Here is a 23,266-nt window from a genome sequence, read left to right on the forward strand (position 1 = left end):
TTGGGGTAACTTTACTGTTTGGATTTTTTAAAAACACAGCTGCACAAATACCGTGTGATAAAAAATATTGCAACAATCGCCATTTTATTCTCTAGATTCTCTGCTAAAAAAATATATATAATGTTTGGGAACTCTAAGCAATTTTCTAGCAAAAAATACGGATTTTAACTTGTAAACACCAAATTTCAAAAATAGGCTTAGTCATGAAAGGGTTAAACCGTGATGGGTTGGGTATCGTGCATAGAAAGTGATGTAACTGTATTGCTGTCCAGAATGGAAGTTGAAATTGGCCACCATCTAGTGTCAGGGACTGTATGGATGGCCATTTATTATTTATCAAGAAATGTGAGGCTCGATCTCTTCCTGTTGATCTAAATTCTGATCGTTCCAGACCCGGGGGGAAAACCTGGGTTACCCAGAATTGGGTATAGAGGTGTGCTATCTGTGGATAAGGAGTTTGCAATTATCGTGGCGTGTCCCACTCGAAGTGATGTGCCAATTAGGGGGTGCGATTTCAAAGTCACTGGTAGTTTATCAAAGCACCAGACCGCTCCCTTCAGTGATGTCTCAGATTGTGCCTGTTCTAGTTGTAGCCATAGTTTGTTTTTGCCGTGTCTGTTCCAATCTATTATTCTTCCCAGGTGTACTGCCCTATAGTAGTTTTTCAAATCTGGGAGGGCCAATCCTCCATAATGTTTGGGAAGTGTGAGATAGTTTCTACGCAGTCGAGGTTTTGACTTCTCCCATATAAATTTGATGAAAATGGAGTGTATCTGCTTAAAGTATTGGGGCCGTAGCTGCTAACTTTTAATGGAAGGACACTTACCTGTCCAGGGATGTGCACCAATACAGGTTTAAGCCGCATCAATTGACTAGATATCGCAAAGTCTTATGTGGGTAGAACTCCACTTTAGGGGCCCATTCACACCTGAAACTAGGGGTGCACCAAAACTGACAGTTTTAAAATACTTATATGCAATTGTATTATAATCGAATATCAATTTAAATTAATATTAATTTGTTGGCCATTATTGGCACCTTTAGTGCAAGAAAAGCTCAAGAAAAATGCAGTCTGCAGTCCCTAACCATCTCTTGTATCAGGTCTGCAATCTCTTAAACACATTGATAATAGTATTAGCAATATTTCCATTTGGTGCACCTCTAACAGACATGATACAGGAGATGGTCAGAGACTGCAGACAGGATACAAGAGATCAATGCAGCTTCACCAGTGTGGCAATCTCCTGCTGTGTCATGGAGCTGGATTTGAATTGCCCGGGCCACAGTAAAAATGTCCCGCCTCCTGGGATATGTCACACATTCAATGTCCCAGCATTGGATCAGACTGCTGTCTATCACAGGAGGCGGGACATTGTTACTACGGCCTGGGAAATTCATCTCCTTGACACAGGGGAGATTGCTGCTCTGTAGGGGGAAGAGGGAGGGGAGGACAGGACCTTGAGCCGCCAGGATGACACCCTGCAATGGGCGGCACCCAGCGGCGCAGTTGCTGCTACTGCTCTGCACAATTATCTGTTTTTTGGCAATTTGTCGAAAACTCCATGTTGTTTCGGCTGCCAAAACTTCCGTCTATCCCTACCAGAAACTGCACATTTACATGCATTTGAAGCGCGCTTGAATGCATTTTTTTTTTGGGCTTGGCTTTCTTGGCCTAAAAGGGTGCTGTGGGTTTGAAGCAGGTTTCCTGCATTTGCAGTGAGGAAAATGCTGCATACTCTGTGCCCATAGGATTATCTCGATTTCGGGCTGTCTATGTAATTCAAAATGCATCCATCTGCATTCGGTGTGAGAGGGTCCTTAAATTCACAATATTCAATTAAAAAAGTGTATGTATGCATTGATTAAACTGTCAATTTCAGTTTTCGGCCAAGTGCATCCTGAATTTTCAGTACAAAATTCTTTTGGTGCACCACTATCCATATTATACAGAATATACAAAAGGGGAAAAAAAAAAAAAAGTTTGTGTCAGCCAAAACTTCTGACAAGTCCATGATTATGTCAGGACTGATGGCGGTCCTGTGAACATTCCTGACAATGCCAAGGTTGGAGAGTGAATGTCACCTCTGGACCCTCAGCCTGCACCTCTAAAGAGGGGGGGGGGGGGGTGACACAGGTCTCCTTTCCTAGGAAGAAGTTTAATCTTGCACCATGCTTTGTTCACAATTCTCCCGTTAATAAATACGACCCCCCCCAGAAGACCCCAAGCGCCTCTCCCTAGGACATGCATGGACAGGCATGGAGCACCCGGGACTTACCAGGACATACAGCAGCACAGAAAAAAAAACAAAAAAAAAAAAAACACACACACAACTCTGCAACTGCCTTCATTCAAAAGGCAAAGATCCCAGCCCTCCCCCACATGAGTGATGGTTGCTCCCCCTCCCTCCTCCAGTGACATGTGAAATCCTCCGCAGCCTTCAACTTCAGGCTGAAGTAACCCTCTCCTGGCCAGATGACCCACCGTCTAGACAAATGGCTGAGCAAGCAATTCCCTCCCCCCTTCTGGTCTCAGCAAGAACGCAAAGGAACCACACACGCCTGAGTGATACTGCGCTTAGCATTCACTGCAATTATGCGATAAAGGTGCTGCGTGCTCTGCGATACATGAGCATATTCATTAGAAGCGACTAGTGCTGCCGCATAATCATGCATTTTTCAGTGCTATTTTGTAGCGCTTTATATACGCGTTTTGTAGGAGGTTAAAACAATCCTGAAAAAAAAAAAAAAAAAAAAAACACACTGCACCATGTTGCATTAACATGAACATAATGCAATTTTCATTGTCATCGATTCAGCATGACAGCAGACACAGCACCAATGTAAATGGGGCCTTAACCATATTGATGAATGGAGCTTCCAGCATTTCCCTATTCATGTGCCATTTCTTGTGATTCCCGACGGTCTTTTTTTCCAACAAACCCCAACAACTGAACCCCAGTAAATGTAATTTCTAGAAATCTCAGGACCCCAAAAAGTAACTGTGGAACCTCATTAAAATTAGATCTTTAAGATAGGCAGCTGCTTCACCATTTTACTGCCCAACTGCATTTTATAGTGGGTCTGTCCACATTGTTGCGGCCTGCCATGCTTGACTTTGCAGTGCAGCAATTTTAACTTTGCACTTTGAGTTTGGTAAGCAGTACAGTGGTGCCACTTGGCACACTGAAGTTGATAGCCCAGCACCAAAACTGCATGCCAAGCGCAACACCCTTGAAATCTTAAAAAAAAAAAAAAAACCCACACGGCATTTATGGAGGCATCAGTGTTGTCTCCTGAACACCTGTAGGGCTCATTCAGACATGTGACCAAAGCAGGTGGTGGTGCCGCAGTCTTACCACCCACCTGAACAAGGGCATGCAGCGGTTCTGTGCTGTACACATGCCGTGGCTGCAATGCTTTGCTTCATGACCACAGCAAAATTGGCATGCTTCCTTCTGTGGGTGGTACCACCACCAAATACAACCCAATCAACTTAATGGGGAAGATGCAATGGGTGAGCATTTTTAGGGATAAAACAGGTGGCGAGGAGACATATTGCAGATCACCTTTCAGAGGGGCAGCAAGGCATGCTGCACATGAACTAGTGCATACACCAGCTCTATACCACCTCTGAAAAAGTCATCCACCAGAGCCTGCTTTTCAGAGGAGCAGTAGAGCTACCTGTGCAAAAAGAGGCCTGAGGCCAGATTCACATTTGTGTGTTTCAGTAATGTTCCTAGCATGCATTTTGGGGTCATTTATAGAATGGCACCTCAGCGCTCATTTATACCTGCACGTTGTCCCGCGATTCCCAATGTGACAATGCTTAGGCAGAATCCCAGTATTCTCAATGGCTCATTCACCTCCCAGCACTGTGTTGGCTGATGGTCATAAAAGTACATGAACTTCTTTGGGGCAGAATCAGGTTTCTGGCCCCATGGACTAATGGGAATGCTTGAAAAAACACTTTTTCCCCCCACACATTAAGGCCATAAAACAAAAAAAAAAATATATATATATATCTCTCATTTAGGGGTGAATGTGAGCTAGAAGTATAATTGGACAAAAATTAGCGATTCTGCACTACAAGTTGCCAAAAAAAAAAAACAAACAAACAAAAAAAAACCTGCCTCTAAAACGCCGAGTGGATGTCAATGCCATGTCAATACACCAGCATTGAAGTTCCTCACACAGCACGATCATGCATTGCCATGCACTATGTGCACTTTTAAGGGGGGACCACTGATGGGATGAGGGGGCTCTCAATTATGAGGGGGACCTCTGATGGGATGAGGGGGCTCTCAATTATGAGGGGGACCTCTGATGGGATGAGGGGGCTCTCAATTATGAGGGGGACCTCTGATGGGATGAGGGGGCTCTCAATTATGAGGGGGACCTCTGATGGGATGAGGGGGCTCTCAATTATGAGGGGGACCTCTGATGGGATGAGGGGGCTCTCAATTATGAGGGGGACCTCTGATGGGATGAGGGGGACCACTGATGGGATGAGGGGGCTCTCAATTATAAGGGGGACCTCTCAATTATGAGGGGGACCTCTGATGGGATGAGGGGGACCACTGATGGGATGAGGGGGACCACTGATGGGATGAGGGGGCTCTCAATTATAAGGGGGACCACTGATGGGATGAAGGGGGCTCGGTGTGACTCCAAAACATTGCTGTATGTTTATCATGTGACCACAGAAACAAAGCTTTAGACCCTTCGAGGAATCCTTGGTGTGCTAATGACATTTTCCTCACTTTGATCATTCATGGTTTCCAGTCGGTGGTCATTACAGCACAACAGAACATCCGGTTTCTTGAATGTGCGTGGGGAATGTTGCACTTGGGGCTCATGTATAGAGGGGACCCTCATGTATAGGGGGGGGGGGATCTCTAGTAAAGTTAGTTTCACCAAGGTGGTTGCACACATAGTCCAAAGCTCAGGCACCCCATTGACAAGTAACAATCTCAGACTGGAGTTCCTGCAGATTTTCTATACTTTTAGAAGGAGGTGAGACTGAAGAAATGTTGATAAATACCGGTGTGGACTATGGATCTCAGGATAAGGAGCTCTTCACTGCCATGTACTGTACTATCTGTATATAGATTGTGGACGGCGGGTGATCTCATCGCAGCATTGCTGGATCATCATACACAATGACAGATGACTGAAGACAAAGAAGACCTCAGAAATGTACAGAGTGTGTCACCTCCAGGAACACAGCGTACACCAGAGGACAGGCCAAACAACCGCACACTGTCATCCTATACAATCACTACACACAACGTACACAGATGATCACACACATGAATGTTGATATAAAACTGAAACATGCAAAATCTGGTGCAGCTCTGCAGAGAGACTCCCAGGTTTTATTATCAAAGCTTAATTGAACAAGCTGAAGTTAGAAGCTGATTGGCTACCATGCACAGCTGCACCAGATTTTGCACTCCAGTTTTAGTAATTTATCCCCAATGTGTAAACATACACAATCAATCAAACACACACACACACACACACAGGGGGGGGGGGGTAGCTGTGACTGGCAACCAATCAGCTTCTAGCTTCAACTTGTTCAGTGAAGCTTAGAAAATGAAAGACAAAAGCTGATTGGGTGCCATGGACCTCTGCTCCAGTTCTGATAAACCCCCCATTGTGTAGCCATATACAATCATGACAAACACACAGGGAGATGATCGCACAGTAGATGTACTCCTCCTATACACACAGTGAGATGATCGCACACAACTCACCAGAGCAGCAAGTTTGAAGCGATCCAACGTGCTGATCCCGGCTGCTGTGGGTGGAGTTGCCCCAGTACAGCTCAGAGGTAGGTGAGATAATCCAGTGATGACGGAGGGTGTCCTCCGGCAGTGTTATGAGAAGAGAAGTGGGGGGTGACCCCGGTGCAGTGTCCGGTGGGGGGTGGCGGGGGGTCCCCGGTAAAGTTGCTCGCACAGCGCCGCAGCAGGAATGCGAGGAATGATGGAATTCTCTTCCTGGCAGGTGGGCAGCTCGCTGAGCGCTCATTGGCGGGCCGCCGGGTGAGCTCAGAATATATTAGCATAATGAGGCGTGACGTCACGCGCCGAGCGGCAGCAGGTAGACTGAGGGGAGAGGCGGCACACACTGTGCTGTGAGGGAATTGTCCATTGAAGTGTTCTGTAATATGGAGCCAATTCCTCACACTCCCACCAGTCCTCCCTCACTTCAAGCCACTGGCCCCAATAAAAATGGACCCTTTATCTTCCTCCATCCTCTGAAACCCATTTGTTGTTTTAAAATTCTAATACAAAAGAAAATTAGTGATGAAAAAAGCACCTGTGTGGATTTAGCCAATCATGGTTTTTTTTTTGCATATTATACTGTATTTATAGTCAAAACTTTTTTTTTTTTTTCAGTTTTGGATACAGTAGGGAGCGGTTAAAATCCTGACAGTTTTTTTGCTGCTTGTGTATTACTGTGGAGATGTCTCTTCACTTCCTGTCCTAGAGACACAACAGGAAGTTGGTGGAAATCTCCTCAAATGAGGGGAATTCCCTCCAAAGCTGGCTACATTTTAAACAACTTTCTTTTTCCATTTCCTTTAGATTTACCGTCAACGATGTAGTCCAAGGGCCTGCCTGATTGCATACAAATTGAAAGTGTTTAGGTTTAACCTCATAATATATGGTTTTGGTAAATCTAAAGGAAAGTTGAACAAACAAAATTGTAGAAGGGCCCTTTCACACCGAACGCAGTTGGATTCATTGTAACCATTTCCCATCCGCGCTATAGCCGAAAAACGACTGCAGTGCGGACTTAATTTGCTGGGAGGGCGCAGCGAGTCTATGAGACCCCTTACCACGTGATCAGCTGTCAGCCAATGACAGCTGATCATGTGACGTAAACAGACCCAGTAATTTTGAACTATAAGTATAATAACTATAACTATAAGTAACTATTTTTTCTCCTCACGCTGGTAGCGTGAGGAGAAAAAAGAAAAACGATCACCGGCAGCTGCGAGAGGGACATCAGTCCCGATCGTGGAGAGGCTTCTGTGTCCACCAACGTCACTTACCAGTGCCCACCAGCGCCACCTACCAGTGCCCACAGTGCCACCCATCAGTGCCCACAGTGCCACCTATCACTGACCACAGTGCCACCTATAAATCACCAATCAGTGCGTCATCACCAGTGCTGCCTATCAATACCACCTACCAGTGCCCATCAGTGCCACCTACCAGTGCTCATCAGTGACATGTATCAATGTCACCCATCAGGGCCCATCAGTGCCGTCTTATCAGTGCCCATCGGTGTAGTCTTATCTGTGCCCATCAGTGCAGCCTCATCAGCGAATATCAATGAAGGAGAAAAATTACCCGTTTGCAAAATTTTATAACAAACTATGAAACTTTTTTTTTTCAAAAATTTCTGTCTTTTTTTGTTTGTTTAGCAAAAAATAAAAACCCCAGTGGTGATTAAATACCACCAAAAGAAAGCTCTATTTGTGTGAAAAAAAATGCAAAAAATGTTATTTGAGTACAGTGTTACATGACTGCGCAGTTGTCATTCAAAGTGTTAAACTGCACTCCAACTGCATAGACAGCCCCAAATCAAGGTAATCCTATGGACATAGTTCATATCACTGCAGTGCAGTTTAGCGCAGTTAAAAAAGTGGAGTATGCTGCATTTTTCAGCACCGCAAATGCAGGGAACACGCTACAAAAGCACTTCCAATGCGTTATAAATGCACTGTGCCCCTTAAAAAAAATGAATAATAATAATTGTAATAAATATTATAACCTGTCCTTCTTTCCTATGTCCTTTCCCTCCCATTAACTTCCTGACTCTGTGCATGTAGTGTGTGTGGAGAGCAGAGTACAGCCAAAATGGCACATATATATATATACATACACAGTATCTCACAAAAGTGAGTACACCCCTCACATTTTTGTAAATATTTTATTATATCTTTTCATGTGACAACACTGGAGAAATGACACTTTGCTATGTAAAGTAGTGAGTGTACAGCTTGTATAACAGTGTAAATTTGCTGTCCCCTCAAAATAACTCAACACACAGCCATTAATGTCTAAACTGCTGGCAACAAAAGTGAGTACACCCCTAAGTGAAAATGTCCAAATTGGGCCCAAAGTGTCGATATTTTGTGTGGCCACCATTATTTTCCAGCACTGACCTAACCCTCTTGTGCATGGAGTTCACCAGAGCTTCACAGGTTACCACTGGAGTCCTCTTCCATTCCTCCACGACGATATCACAGGGTTGGTGTATGTTAGAGACCTTCCATTTGAGGATGCCCTACAGATGCTCAATAGGGTTTAGGTCTGGAGAAATGCTTGGCCAGTCCATCACCTTTACCTTTTTTAGCAAGGCAGTGGTCATCTTGGAGGTGTTTGAGGTCGTTATCATGTTGGAATACTGCCCTGAGGACCAGTCGCCGAAGGGAAGGGGATCATGCTCTGCTTCAGTATGTCACAGTAAGACCCCTTTCACACTGGGGCGGTTTGCAGGCGGTATTGCGCTAAAAATACCGCCTGCAAACCGCCCCTAAACATCCTCCGCTGTTTGTTCAGTGTGAAAGCCCGAGGGCTTTCACACTGAAGCGGTGCGCAGGCAGGACGGTGAAAAAAGTCCTGCAAACCGCTTTTTTGGAGCGGTGAAGGAGCAGTGTATTCACCGCTCCTTCACCGCTCCTGCCCATTGAAATCAATGGGACAGCGCGGCTATACCGCGGCAATACCGCGGCAATACCGCGGCTATAGCCGCGCTGTACGAGGGATTTTAACCCTTTTTCGGCCGCCAGCGGGGGTTAAAACCGCACCGCTAGCGGCCGAATACCGCTGCAAGAACGACGGTACAGCAGCGCTAAAAATAGCGCTGTTGTACCGCCGATGCCCCCACCGCCCCAGTGTGAAAGGGGCCTTAAGGATGAGCTCAGGCGTGTTTGCACAGCCCACATGCAGTTCCCGCCAGGAAGTCGGCACTGCGCTGCACTAATCACAGGCAGTGAGACATTGTCCCGATGTGCGGCTGCAGAGATCGGGAAATGTCTCACCGCCTGTGGTTAGCGCAGCGCAGTGCCGACTTCCTGGCGGGCTCTGCACGTGGGCTGTGCGAACACGCCGGAGCCCATCCTTAGTCACAGTACATGTTGGCTTTCATGGTTCCCTCAATGAACTGTAGCTCCCCAGTGCCGGCAGCACTCATGCAGCCCCGAGCCATGACACTCCCACCACCATGCTTGACTGTAGGTAAGACTCCTCCTTTGTACTCCTCACCTGGTTGCCGCCACACACGCTTAACACCATCTGAACCAAATAAGTTTATCTTGGTCTCATCAGACCACAGGATATGGTTCCAGTAATCCATGCCCTCAGTCTGCTTGTCTTCAGCAAACTGTTTTCAGACTTTCTTGTGCATCATCTTTAGAAGAGGCTTCCTTCTGAAATGACAGCCATGCAGACCAATTTGATGCAGTGTGTGGCATATGGTCTGAGTACTGACAGGCTGACACCCCCCCCCCCCCCCTTCAACCTCTGCAGCAATGCCGGCAGCACTCATACATCTATTTCGCAAAGACAACCTCTGGATATGATGCTGAGCACATGCAAGTGAATTTCTTTGGTCGACCATGGCGAGGCCTGTTCTGGGTGGAACCTGTCCTGTTAAATCGCTTTATGGTCTTGGCCACCGTGCTGCAGCTCAGTTTAAGGCCTTGGCAATCTTCTTATAGCCTAGGCCATCTTTATGTAGAGCAACAATTCTTTTTTTCAGATCCTCAGAGAGTTCTTTGCCATGGGGTGCCATGTTAAACTTCCAGTGACCAGTATGCCCTGCCCTAAACATTAGTAGCACGCAGTGCACCCTCCAGCCACAGCAACTGTTAGCCTCTCATAGACTTTTACAGCTGGACGGTGTACCTGTGCCTTCCACCCACACCTAAACACCGGGGTCTTGTGACCTGTCACATGCTTGATGAAGGGGTCCTGCTTGGCTCAGAAATGTTGCACTTTGCTGTAACGATCTGATCACTGAATAAAGCTTTGGACTCACATTGGAGATTCTTGGTGTGCTGGTGACATTCTATTGCTCTGATTAGTCATGGTTCCAGCAGACGGTCGCTTCAGCAACAACTTATATGCACATAGGGTTGCCACCTCATCCCTTTAAAACGGAACACATATTAATTACACAGGTTCTGTAGGCGATTGAGATAATAATTAAACTCACTTGGTGCCTTATCTACATTAAATTATCCTCAGAACCTGTGTAATTCATATGTGTATGGGTTTAAAGGGATGAGGTGGCAACCCTATATGAACAGTCATTTCTACAGAAACGTGTGCATTAATAGTGCGTTGGAATCTTTTGACTGTTAGCCTAAAAAGGACTATTGTACTCTGACAGACGACATTCCTGTGGCTACCTTTCCTATACTTCCAGTGCATCTCAGAGTAGCCATACCGTCATTTTTTTATCAGCTCCTCCTTTCCCATTTTCCAGTCACACCTTCAATGCCATGTATTGTATTGTATTGTATGTCTCTCCTCATCTCTGTGCCCAATGTATAATGAAACCTGTATTATCGGGCACAAATGAAATGATAAAGAAATTGCAGTGATCCCAAAGTGGTCTACACTTACCATGCTTGTGCAAACATGCACGTTTTCAAGTTTGCGAAACCGCATGGTGGCAAAGGACCTTGCAATTCGGTGTGGTGCGATTTTGGAAGAGGATTAGGGACTTCTTTTCCGTGTTTCCTGTGCTTAGATCAGCCCATTGAAATGAATGAGCTTCCCCACACGTAACATGCAGGAATGCATGGAAATGTGCCATCACACCTGTATGTTGTGAACCTGGCCTAAAACTAGACAGGCTGCACACAGTGCAGGAGGCTTCAGCTGTTGAAGGAGGTAAGTATGGACCTGCAGTTGGGGGAGTAAAGGGGTTGGTGCAGGTTAGTATATCAGGGGACAAGGGATGGGGGCTGGGGGGATTTTCGTTTAACCACTTCAGCCCCGGAAGGATTTACCCACTTCCTGACCAGGCCATTTTTTGCGATACGGCACTGCGTCAAGGACAATTGCTCGGCTGTGCGATGTTGTACCCAAACAAAATTTATGTCCTTTTTTTCCCACAAATAGAGCTTTCTTTTGGTGGTATTTGATCACCTCTGCGTTTTTTATTTTTTGCGCTATAAACAAAAAAAACGTCAATTTTGAAAAAAAACAAAACAATATTTTTTTCTTTTTGCTATAATAAATATAAAAAAAAAGTAAAAAAAAAAATGTCTTCCTCAGTTTAGGCCAATATGTATTCTTCTACATATCTTTTGTAAAAAAATATCAATTATTGATTGGTTAGCGCAAAAATTATCACGTCTGCAAAATAGGGGATAGATTTATGGCATTTTTATTTATTTTATTTTTTTTTTTTACTAGTAATGGCGATGATCTGCAATTTTTAGCGGGACTGCGACATTGTGGCGGACAGATCGGACACTTCTGACACTTTTTTGGGACCAGTGACATTTATACAGAGATCAGTGCTATAAAAATGCACTGATTACTGTATAAATGACACTGGCAGGAAAGGGGTAAACACCAGGGGCGATCAAAGGGTTAAATGTTCCCTAGGGTGGTGCTTTCTAACTTTGGGGGGGGGTGGACTGACAAGGAGTAGAGAGAGATCGCTGTTCCTAATCACTAGGAACAGACAATCTAACTCTACTCCCCTAACAGAACGGGGATCTGTTTGTTTACACTGGCAGATCCCCATTCTGCCTCTCTGTGGAGCGACATCAAGTCCGCCGAACCCGCTGATTGGCCCCCGCTGTGTACACGCCCCACATACAATGACAGCGATTCGCTCAGGAGAGCCAACCTGCTGCAGTACAACTGCGGTGGCTGGTTGGGAAGTGGTTAAAGCCTAGTACACACAGGCTGAACGTTGGGCGGCATTCGGCCTATGTGTACTGCAGTTGGTCCAACAAAAGCTTGCCTTTTGGCTTCTGTCGGGGGTCATGACTGGAAAAGTCTGTTGATCGGCCCCTGATCAGCACTCCCAGCCAATGGCTGAGAGCGTTGACTGGAGTGTTGTGGCAGGGTGGCTTCTCCCTGTCAGAACACAATAGAACAGCAGGGGAGATTGCTGTACTAACATTGGATAGTTAGTACAGCGGCTCCTCCTCCTGCTGGGTTGAAGGAAAAAAAATGACTAGTGTGTATCAGGCTTAAGAGATGATCATGTACTTTAAGCAATATGTTAATGTAGCTCTTACACCAAAAGAAATTGCTGGATTCTTTGGGCCCTCCTAGTGTTCCTATAGGTGCATTGACTTACTGCTACACCAAAACACTTACCAACCCACCAGAAGCACCTAAATGACCAACATCCACTCTGTCAGTCTTGTATGGTAGTTATATCTGCTCAGTGACCAAGGGAGAGAGGGTAAAGGCTCGTACACGCGATAAGAAAATCGGGGTGAACTTGTTCGTCTGAGGAATGATCGTACAATTTTCTGATATTGTGTACACAACTTGTGACAGCCGATTCTGACCTTCTGAACGAAAATTTCCGAAGGGACAAACGCCAAAATTGTTCTTGTATGGGCACAGAACGGGCACAGAATGAACAATCTGAAAAATCAGAAAGGAAAGACTTTGCATGATCAGAAACAATAAACCAAAAAAAGCCTGTGTCATACGAGAATTTTAGTACATTATTTTTTTCCTCGGTTCAACTTACTGTGAAACAACAAGGGAAAATCGGACATTTGCAGTATGTAAACTGTAACTGTAAAAAAGCAACAAAGTACTCCCTTCACTCAAACAGCTTCAGCCCCTCTCACGTTCTTGTACTGTACCTTAAACCAAGACTAGCAATCCACTGAGCAAACTTTTTACTGAAAGTGCTCCCCTTTGACAGCCACCTTCCTGTCTTCCAGCCTCTAGCAGAGGCCCATTTCCAGGAATTGGGACCTAGCTTCAGATCTCTACCCTTCCCAGGCAGCGGGCCTGTGAGTCAGAGGGCCACTTGCTCAGCTCTGGGCAAGGCTTTGAAGACCAAGGACCCCCCCCTGTTTAGCTTCATCCTATCCAGGCAAAGCCTGGGAGGGGAGGACCCATCTAGAAGGCTGCCTAAATATTTATATTCTTCCCCAACCCACATCACTGCCAGTAAACCTCCAAGTAGGGCTGGGAGATTTTCTTAAAAAAAAAAAAATCTTTTATTCTCTTAAAAAAAACTTGATTCACGTTTCCAATCGAGTTTTTTTTTTTCTTTGGAAACCACGCCGGTCCTGAGGCGGGCATAAGCTTTTAGGCGAGGCCGCGGCTTTGGCCTAGTCCGCGGCGTCCAGCCTCGCGGACTAGGCCGAAGCCGCTGCCTCACCTAAAAACTCCTTGCCCGCAGCTCCTCAGGAACGGCGCAGTGTCAGCGCCAGTCCTGAGGCGCTGCGGGCATGAGTTTTTAGGCGAGGCCGCGGCTTCGACCTAGTCCGCACCGGCCGGCCGAAGCCACGGACTGGGCCAAAGCTGGGGCCTCGCCTAAAAACTCATGCCCGCAGCGCCTCAGGACCGGCCCGGTGAAAAAAAAAAAATCTGAAAAAAATTGATTTGCTTAAATTTTGAATCGATTTGACCTCTCAACTCGATTCAAAATTTAAATCGATTTTTTCCCCAGCCCTACCTCCAAGTGATAGCTCGGATTAAAATGTTTATTCATAACCATTAACATTGTATCGTCACTCTTACTGGAGAACACTCTTCAGAAGCAGACAGAGTTGCAATGTCCTAGAAAGTCAGCTGCGTCCAGTCTCGGACATCTGTCCCTACCTGCAGGTAACTGCTTGAAGTGTGGCTACATGCGAACAGCAGCGGCCGCTATGTTAGACGCAGGCTCAGCGAGAATTGTTGGGTCACATTCACATTTATGGTTGCCGTTTTAGTGCAGTTTTTGGGCGTATTATGCATGCAGTTTTGCATAATATGATGCTTGCTGTGAAATACAGTTTTCACACCTTTTGTTGTATGTTCTTTGTTTTCCTTTTTCTTAAAAAAATCGTTGTGACATTTCCAATGTTCAGATATGTTAAAAATGCATGACTCAGGCTTTTTAGTCTGTTACTATTCATGCTTTGAACTTGACAACGCACGATATCACTGAAAAAATGCAGTAAGCCTTTCTGTTTTTTTGGATGCACTGCAGTGATGTGAACTAGAGATACAGGAATAAATAGGAATTGCCTGTGTAGTGAGCTTTCCATGGGGTACAGACATAGGTGTGCGCAGCCTATTGCATTAGGGTGTGCACCCCAAATCTCAAACACACATGAACGCCACCTGCCATCACAGAAAGGAGGCTCTGGTGGTGGGAGACAGTTGATAGGGAGCATATTATGTTACGCCCTAAATATGGGTGTAACGTGTTCCTAGTGTTGAACCTATCCTTTAATATAATGAGGGCATTTACACTGGTCACTGGCACCCTCAACCACCCACCTGGTGCTGTCCCTGGATAATGCTAATGCACATGGGGTGATTAGGGTGTGCCCAGGCACACCTGGCACACCCTGTGGGCATGCCTATGGGTACAGAGGAGCATTGTTCCATTTGAAACTGTTAAAGTATCCAACACAGTCTGAAGCTGATCACCCCTGGACACAAACAGCCTCTGTTCATATAATGTTTGTGTCCAGGGGGATCATCTGTCCCTGACCGCAGGTAATCCCCCTATAGGCGTGTAGCACCCTCTAGTGTGCTAGAAGGATAGTGCATGTTTTTGTGAGAGTAGGTCAATTTCCAGGCTGTGTTTTGATCTGGGTTGGGAGTGACTCGGAGTAGAGCTGGGTGACTCACAGGCAGCCTCATCAAGACTTCCCACTTCTTTCCAGAATGTTCTAGTGTTTTCTGGAAGGGAAGGACTAGAGGGGAGGTGGTGCTATCTGGGGTGTTCTAAGCAGCCCTGACCAATCCCCAATCTGGATTGGCAGGGGGCAGGCCTCCTTAAATACCTAGGGTCAGCCCAGCTGGGTAGGAGTTGTTTGGGTAGAAGCCAGAGATGGCGTGCTAGGCTGTCGGGGCCTTGGAGGGAGTCCCCCAGTCTGGGGGGGTGACCTTGGGACTGGGCTCTGATGCGGACGAGCCCTCCAAGAAAAAGTGGCAGTGTCCTGGACAGGAGGCACAGGAGGAGCAAGGAGAGGACAGAGCACTGCCAGGCTAAGTCTCCATGGAGGAACAACAGGCCGCAGCCAAGAGGGCTGATGAGTGACACACAGTCGGGAGAGAGCTGGGGAGGTATGCCTGAGAAGACTGGGAAATTGCAGTCTGGGATGGGTGCAGAGCCAGTAGGATGGACTGTGGCGTTATGAGCAGCGAAGAAAGAGGCAGCTGCAGCCAGGAGGGCTGGCAGGGCCTGAAGATGTGGTATTGGGCTCAGTAGCCACGTGGATAGCTAGCACCAAGGACTACTATATTTTTGCTACACTATAGGGGCCCAGGCTCCCTGCCTGCAAAGGGCATTAACCTTAGGCCTGGTGGAGTCAGTGCCAGGCCTACAAATCAGTGCTAGCTGTTCCGGGAAGTGCAAGCAAGTGATGTGCTGGAGGTATTGAGGAGAGATAGTCTGCAAGCAAGTGATGTGCTGAAGGAAGAGCGGAGATTGTATACATAGTGAGTGTATATAGTTCAGTCCCAACATTGACTTTCAATCATCTGGGCATCTCATGATTTCTCTATCCTTATCCAAGTTAATTCCCTGCAATAAAAATACAAAAACAAGTGCAAGGACTGTTTCATGTCTCTAAATGCTTGAAATTGTGTGCCTGGCTGGGCAGGGTGACAGACGGACCTCAACACTCAGTAGCCCCTACGGGGGTACCGCTACAGGCGATTACATGCAGACACCCGTGAACAGTTGTGGACACTATCAGCCTGTCACGCCTTTGTACAAGCTAAGCGACCGCATCTATCTGCAGCCACCTTTTAATCCAGCAGGATGCTGACCCCCCACTGGATGATCTCCCTGAAAGTGAGAGAGGCGGAGCCACCTACAGTGTGTGGGTGGGTACTAGAGAAGAAGAGGGGTGAACATGAGATGTGGATGGGGGATGCAGAGGTAAGCAGCTGTGGAAGAAGGCTGAACTCTGCACTCTGTACTTACTATGTACTGTACTATGCACTCGTGGTTTTTATTGCCCCTTTAAGACCCTCCCACTGTTAGTAAAATCTGACCACACCCACTATTTGATGCGGCTTGGAGGGTGTGTGCGTAGGTGAGGGAAAGTGGTTTTTGGGGGGTCGTGATTGAGTTTCTGCACCTATTTTATGAGAAAAAAAGCCCTGTATATATATAGATCTAGATAGATATAGATCTATCTAGATCTATATATATAGATATAGATATATGGACCTAACTGTATATAAAAATTGCCATACCTGGAATTCAGCTTTAAATTGAACAAAGTTTGCATGTACATTGAGCCAAAGCAAACAATTCGCTACATCTACAGTATGTGTCTTGAGCCATTAGGAACACACACCAAGCATTCACTTTGATGCTCGTGGGTAAAAGCAATAATTATGTTTTTGTAAGTAATTGTCTAACGGCATAAGAAAAACACAGACCGAGGTATGTTGATGGGTTTGACAAGTTAGGCCATTTAACTACATGCACCAGATTGCTGCAGTTTATGACCCAGAAAAATCTTTTGGCATAGTGTAACCAAGATTATGTAACGTAACTGAAACCTTGAATGGAAGGCCACACATTATACCTTTTGATGGAAAGCTGGACTGAATTATGAAAGCACTCATCTTTAATAACCCACATTAATAACAGACTCACATAGAGAAAAGGATTTCTAAGATCAAAGGCTCTAGATGGCAGATCCCAACAAATGTGTTTTACATGGAATATCTACTAATTCAATGCTGTGAACTAAGCACCTGGATTAAATTCCTAGTGCAGAGGAACAGGAGTGGGAGCCAGGCATAGTTTACATGTAGATGTTTCAAGGTATGCAGGATTTTTCAGAGATGAAACAGTCGGATGCTCTAACTGTCTGGTATTTTACAAGCATCTACAGGGGATGAACTATTTACAGATAGTGACATTTTTATTGAAAGGCGAATCATTATGTTACGTTTGTTTTGTTTTTTTACCCAGAATCCTCTGCAGCATACAGAGCAAAAATTAAAATGGTTCTCCAGAAAACAAATTTAAATAAATAAAAGTTCCAATTTACCCTTATGCCCCGTACACATGATTGGACTTTCTAAAAACAAAACCGTGGATTTTTGTTCGAAAGTTGTTGGCTCCAACTTGTCTTGCATACACACGGTCACACAAATGTTGGCCAACAATTACGACCGTGGGAACATGGTGACGTACAAGACATTCGATGAGTCGATAAAAAGCAAGTTCAATAGTCATGTGATATCTCCATTACGAACGCTAGTTTTACAAGACCGAGCGCTTCCGGCTTGTACTTGATTCCGAGCATGCGTGAACTTTTGTTCGACGGACTTGTGTACACACGATCGGAAAGTCCGACAACAAAGTTTTGTTGGCGGAAAATTTGAGAACCTGCTAGCCAACATTTGTTGGCGGAAAGTCCGACAACAAATGTTCGATGGAGCATACACACGGTTGGACTTTCAGCCAACAAGCTCACATCCAACATTTCCCGTCGGGAAGTCCGGTCGTGTGTATGCGGCATTAGTGTAGGTTGAGAACAGAACCTATACTTAAATATTAACTTAAAGCAGAACTCCAGTTTCATATGCCCTCTCCCCCAACACCACTCCATGCTCACGCATCCATCCCTGAACCCAACTGCCACCAATTTTTTTTTAAATCATATTTTAGGCCGGCTCAGCAGGAACCAGCCAGGATTCTAACTGTTAATGGGCAGGCTGATCAACTTGGGTACAACCAGCCTGCCAGATTCTCTTGCGATTAGCGTTAGTGGCTGCTAACAGCTCCTTTAAGAGCCATAGCATGCGCGTGCTGCACGTGGCCGGCAGGCACGATTGCCGCCAGCCGCCTGCAATTTGTGGGAACGAGAGCCAGAACTGGGATTTGTGTGTGTAAACACACAAATCCCTGTTCTGATAGGGGAGGAGAGACAGATCATCCGTTCCTACTAAGGGCTCTTTCACACGGGGCGGATCAGTGATGATCCGCCCCGTGAACACCCGCTGGCTCAGCGGGGATCGCTCCGCCGATCCCCGCTGAGCAGAAAGATGACAGGTCCATCGCTGCACGCTGTGCAGCTACGGACCTGTCAGAGCGCCGCTCTCCCCTATGGGGGATCGGATGATGACGGACCGTAGTGTCCGTCGTCACCCGATCCGATCCGAAAACGGATGGAAAAGTAGGTTTTTCCTCCGTTACACTTTTCGGATCGGAGCGGCGTCGGATGTCAGCGGACATGTCACCGCTGACATCCGACGCTCCATAGGGATACATGTATGTCCGTTTTTCATCCGAAAACGGAAGGATGAAAAACGGACATACGGATCCCCCGTGTGAAAGAGCCCTAAGTAGGAACAATGATCTGGCTCCTCCTCCTCTACTCAGTCCTATCCCCTCACAATTAGAAACACACCTAGGGAACACAGTTAACCCCTTGATCGCCCCCTAGTGTTAACCCCTTCCCTGCCAGTGACATTTACACAGTAATCAGTGCATTTTTATAGCACTAATGGCTGCATAAATGTCAAGGGTCCCAAAAAAGTGTCAAAAGTGTCCGATCTGTCCGCCGCAATGTCACAGTCCCGATAAAAATCGCTGATCGTCGCCATTACCAAGTAAAAAAAAATAAATAAATAAAATTGCCATAAATACATCCCCTATTTTGTAGACACTAAAACTTTTGCGCAAATCAATCAATATACGCTTATTGCGATTTTTTTTTTTTTCAAAAATATGTAGAAGAATTCATATCGGCCTAAACTGATGAAGACATTTTTTTTTTAATTTATATTTATTATAGCAAAAAGTAAAAAATAGTATTTTTTTTTTTTTCAAAATTGTCGGTCTTTTTTTGTTTATAGCGCAAAAAATAAAAACTGCAGAGGTGATCACATACCACCAAAAAAAGCTCTATTTGTGGAAAAAAAGGACATCAAGTAAGTTAGTAATGCGAGAGGAGACTGAAGGAGTGAGGTGAGGAGTAGACAGATAGATTTGGGTGTCATCGGCGTATAAGTGGTATTGGAAGCTGTGGGCAGTTATCAAGTGACCAAGGGAGGAGGTGTGGATAAAGAAGAGAAGGGGTCCAAGAACAGAGCCTTGGGGGACCCCCACACAGAAAGGGGCAATGGAGAGGAGGAGACAGAGTTGTAGGTGACACTGAAGGAGCGCTGTGATAGATAGGCAGAGAACCAGGATAGAGCAGAATCTCAGAGGCCAAGGGAATGTAGTTTATTGAGAAGCAGCGGGTGGTCAACAGTATTAGAGGCCACAGAGAGGTCAAGTAGTAGGAGTATGGAGTACTGGCTGTTGGTTTTAGCAGTCAGTAAATCGTTAGTGAGTTTTAGTAAGGCAGTTTCCGTGGAGTGCTGCAAGCGAAAGCCAGACTGTAAGGGGTCAAGAAGGTTATTTTCACTGAGGTAGGAGCTAAGACGGTTGTAGACTAAGCGTTCTAGAAGTTTAGAGGTGAATGGGAGCAATTAGATGGGTCTTAAGTTGTTCATTGTAATGTTTTTTCAATTGGAGTTCTGCTTTAGAAATAGCTTACCAAGCTTCCTGAGATATCTAAATAAAGAGAAACACCTGAGTAAAGTACTTTCTAAGGCATTTGATTACAGGATCTTAGTAGAAAGATAGGATCAGCCAATGTGAACTCTGATCCTCCCCTTCAATGGAGACCACAGGACCTAATTTCTAGAATTTTGGTCACATAAACAGCACTGGAGGGAGCCTAGCATTTCTCTAGGAATGGTACTTCAGCCTTTTTATTGCTGTTTATATATTCATCCCAACCAGTGTTAAGTTTGTCAATGAAAACGTTTTCGTCAGGGGCAATTTTACAGTGATGAAAACAAAACGAAAAGTACAGCACATTTTCGTCCACTGACCAAAACTATGACGAAAATCAAATCTGGATGAAAATGTGAGGCAGGGACGTTTACCTTCGTGAACTAACTTCCGTTTTTCACGGAGCTTCGCCTGCTTCCGCTCCCAGCAAGAAAGCGAGTTGAAGGCAGCGACTGTGTGCACCATGACGACTGCCAGAAACCAGAGCTGTACAGTGCATTACAGCCAGGCCTCCTGAGTCCCAATGAGACTGTCCCACTCCTGAGTCCCAACTCAAGAGACGACTGACAGGCGCCCACATCCAGAGCAGAGCAGACTGTGAGTGTGTAATACATTACAATTACAGCAGGCTGAGGCTTGAGGCTTCCCCTCAGACCACCGTCCGTCCAGAGCACTGCGTGTGCATTACAGACCTCCTCAGACCACCGTCCAGAGCACTGTGTGTGCATTACAGACCTCCTCAGACCACCGTCCAGAGCACTGTGTGTGCATTACAGACCTCCTCAGACCACCGTCCAGAGCACTGTGTGTGCATTACAGGCCTCCTCAGACTACCGTCCAGAGCAATGTGTGTGCATTACAGGCCTCCTCAGACTACCGTCCAGAGCAATGTGTGTGCATTACAGACCTCCTAAGACCACCGTCCAGAGCACTGTGTGTGCATTACATACCTCCTAAGACCACCGTCCAGAGCACTGTGTGTGCATTACAGGCCTCCTCAGACCACCGTCCAGAGCAATGTGTGTGCATTACAGACCTCCTAAAACCACCGTCCAGAGCACTGTGTGTGCATTACAGACCTCCTAAGACCACCGTCCAGAGCACTGTGTGTGCATTACAGGCCTCCTCAGACCACTGTCCAGAGCAATGTGTGTGCATTACAGACCTCCTAAGACCACCGTCCAGAGCACTGTGTGTGCATTACAGGCCTCCTCAGACCACCGTCCAGAGTAATGTGTGTGCATTACAGACCTCCTAAGACCACCGTCCAGAGCACTGTGTGTGCATTACAGGCCTCCTCAGACTACCGTCCAGAGCAACGAGTGTGCATTACAGACCTCCTAAGACCACCGTCCAAAGCAGTGTGTGTGCATTACAGACCTCCTCAGACCACCGTCTGTCCAGAGCACTGTGTGTGCATTACAGACTTCCTCAGACCACCGTCCAGAGCACTCTGCAGCTTTACAGACCTCCTCAGAACACCGTCCAGAGCACTGTGTGTGTATTACCAGACACCCCAACCTGCAAAAATTCATTTCAGGGAGGTGGCAAACTCATTTCAGGGAGGTGGGCGTGGCTTAAACCGTGCTACATATTGCGCGTGGCTTAAAGGGGGTGTGGTTTTATAGAGTCTGAGATGACTTACATAGTGCAGAATGTAGTAGTGTTAAATAGGGAATGTACAGGAGGAGGACATGGAGCCGGAGAAGAAAGTGGGGGGTGAAGGACTCAGAGGGGAGCCGTAGAAGAATTGCGGGAGACTTGAGATGTCTGCATTACAGGCCTCCTCAGACCACCGTCCATAGCACAGTGCAGCTTTACAGGCCTCCTCAGACCACCGTCCATAACACAGTGCAGCATTACAGGCCTCCTCAGATCACCGTCCATAGCACTCTGCAGCTTTACAGGCCTCCTCAGACCACCGTCCATAACACAGTGCAGCATTACAGGCCTCCTCAGATCACCGTCCATAGCACTCTGCAGCTTTGCAGGCCTCCTCAGACCACCATCCATAGCACAGTGCAGCATTACAGGCCTCCTCAGATCACCGTCCATAGCACTCTGCAGCTTTACAGGCCTCCTCAGACCACCATCCATAGCACAGTGCAGCATTACAGGCCTCCATAACACAGTGCAGCATTACAGGCCTCCTCAGATCACCGTCCATAGCACTCTGCAGCTTTACAGGCCTCCTCAGACCACCATCCATAGCACAGTGCAGCATTACAGGCCTCCTCAGACCATCCAGAATGGCTAAATCTGTATCTGTGAATTTGTTCAAACCTTAATAACATAAATAATAACATGATATTTGATTTTTTTACTCCAGGAGTATATAATGACTTTGAAAATTCTATAGAAATGCTTAAATAATGCATTACAATTTAATTAAACACATTCGATTTTAATTGACTAAAATTATTTTATTCAACTAAAATGTACTGGAGATTTTAGTCAAATAAAATATGACTAAAACAATTGCAGATAACTAAAATGGGACTAAAACTAAAATAACATTTTAGTCAAAGACTATGACTAAAACTAAAACAAATGCAAATGACTAAAATGGGACTAAAACTAAAATGGCATTTTAGTCAAAAGACTATAACTAAAACTAAATCAAAATTCAATGCCAAAATTAACACTGATCCCAACAGGACTGGTATCATATCTATAAAAGACTTGGTTCACACTGTGAACCGCATGTAAATCGTACAGGAACTGCATCGCATTCCTACTCAATTCACCTGCTATTCAGTGAGGTGCGATTTGAGTCTATGCATTTTGAATGGGCTCAAATCGCACTGCATTGCATCAAAGACCTGCGATTTGGTGCCGGTAAACGCACTGCGTTTGCGACCTGCAATTGGGTGAACGTTCGTCCGATTTTTCTCGTTATTTCACAGCAAATTGGAACTGATGAAAGAAAATTCTTACAAATATTCTTGTATGACAAAGGCTTTTTTTGTTGTTTATTGTTTCTGATCATGCGCAGTCTTACTTTTCTGATTTCTTTTTTTTTTGGTTAATTCTCCTTTAAGGGGTTGTGTCAGGGGGCATGTCCTATGCCTACATACGTTTGCAAGTAGGTGTCCCTCATTCCCATCTCAAAATGTTGAGAGGAATGTCAGAAAGGTGCCCCAGGGCACACCTAGGCTGGTCAAATGAAGGAGGTTTAGAGATCTTCAAATGCTTTTTGACAACTCTGCTTCCAAGAGTTTGGCAGTCTGTATCCAGGGAATTTTGTGGAATTGGGCCTGCCAGTATTACAGACAGGCCCAATAACAAGACAGAAGTAGATTGAAATCATTAATGGTTCTTCCTGAAAAGAGAACCCCCCCAGGAGTTTTTTTGTATTCAGATCAAGTCCTACAGGAAGCAGTTACTTTTTGCCAAATTCTGATAAGGGGGATTGTTGGCCTCCAAAACGCGTAAGCTTTTATCTTCCTCTTGTCATATCGTTATCAACATTTAATGATGGACTCTTTAGATGACA

At 45.7% G+C, this 23,266-nt stretch overlaps 1 protein-coding gene across 1 annotated transcript in view; it reads right to left on the bottom strand.

Annotated features, from left to right (window-relative positions):
* Positions 1 to 6,040, bottom strand: part of VGLL4 (vestigial like family member 4) — a 178,012-nt gene extending 171,972 nt beyond the window's left edge. The window contains exon 1 of the mRNA XM_073592366.1: positions 5,757 to 6,040. The gene's annotated coding sequence lies outside the window, so the exon portion shown is untranslated. The remainder of the gene's footprint in view (positions 1 to 5,756) is intronic.
* Between the last annotated feature and the right edge of the window lie 17,226 nt (positions 6,041 to 23,266).

The sequence above is a fragment of the Aquarana catesbeiana genome, linkage group LG07 (assembly GCF_042186555.1).
Source record: "Aquarana catesbeiana isolate 2022-GZ linkage group LG07, ASM4218655v1, whole genome shotgun sequence".
NCBI classification, from domain to species: Eukaryota; Metazoa; Chordata; class Amphibia; order Anura; family Ranidae; genus Aquarana; species Aquarana catesbeiana.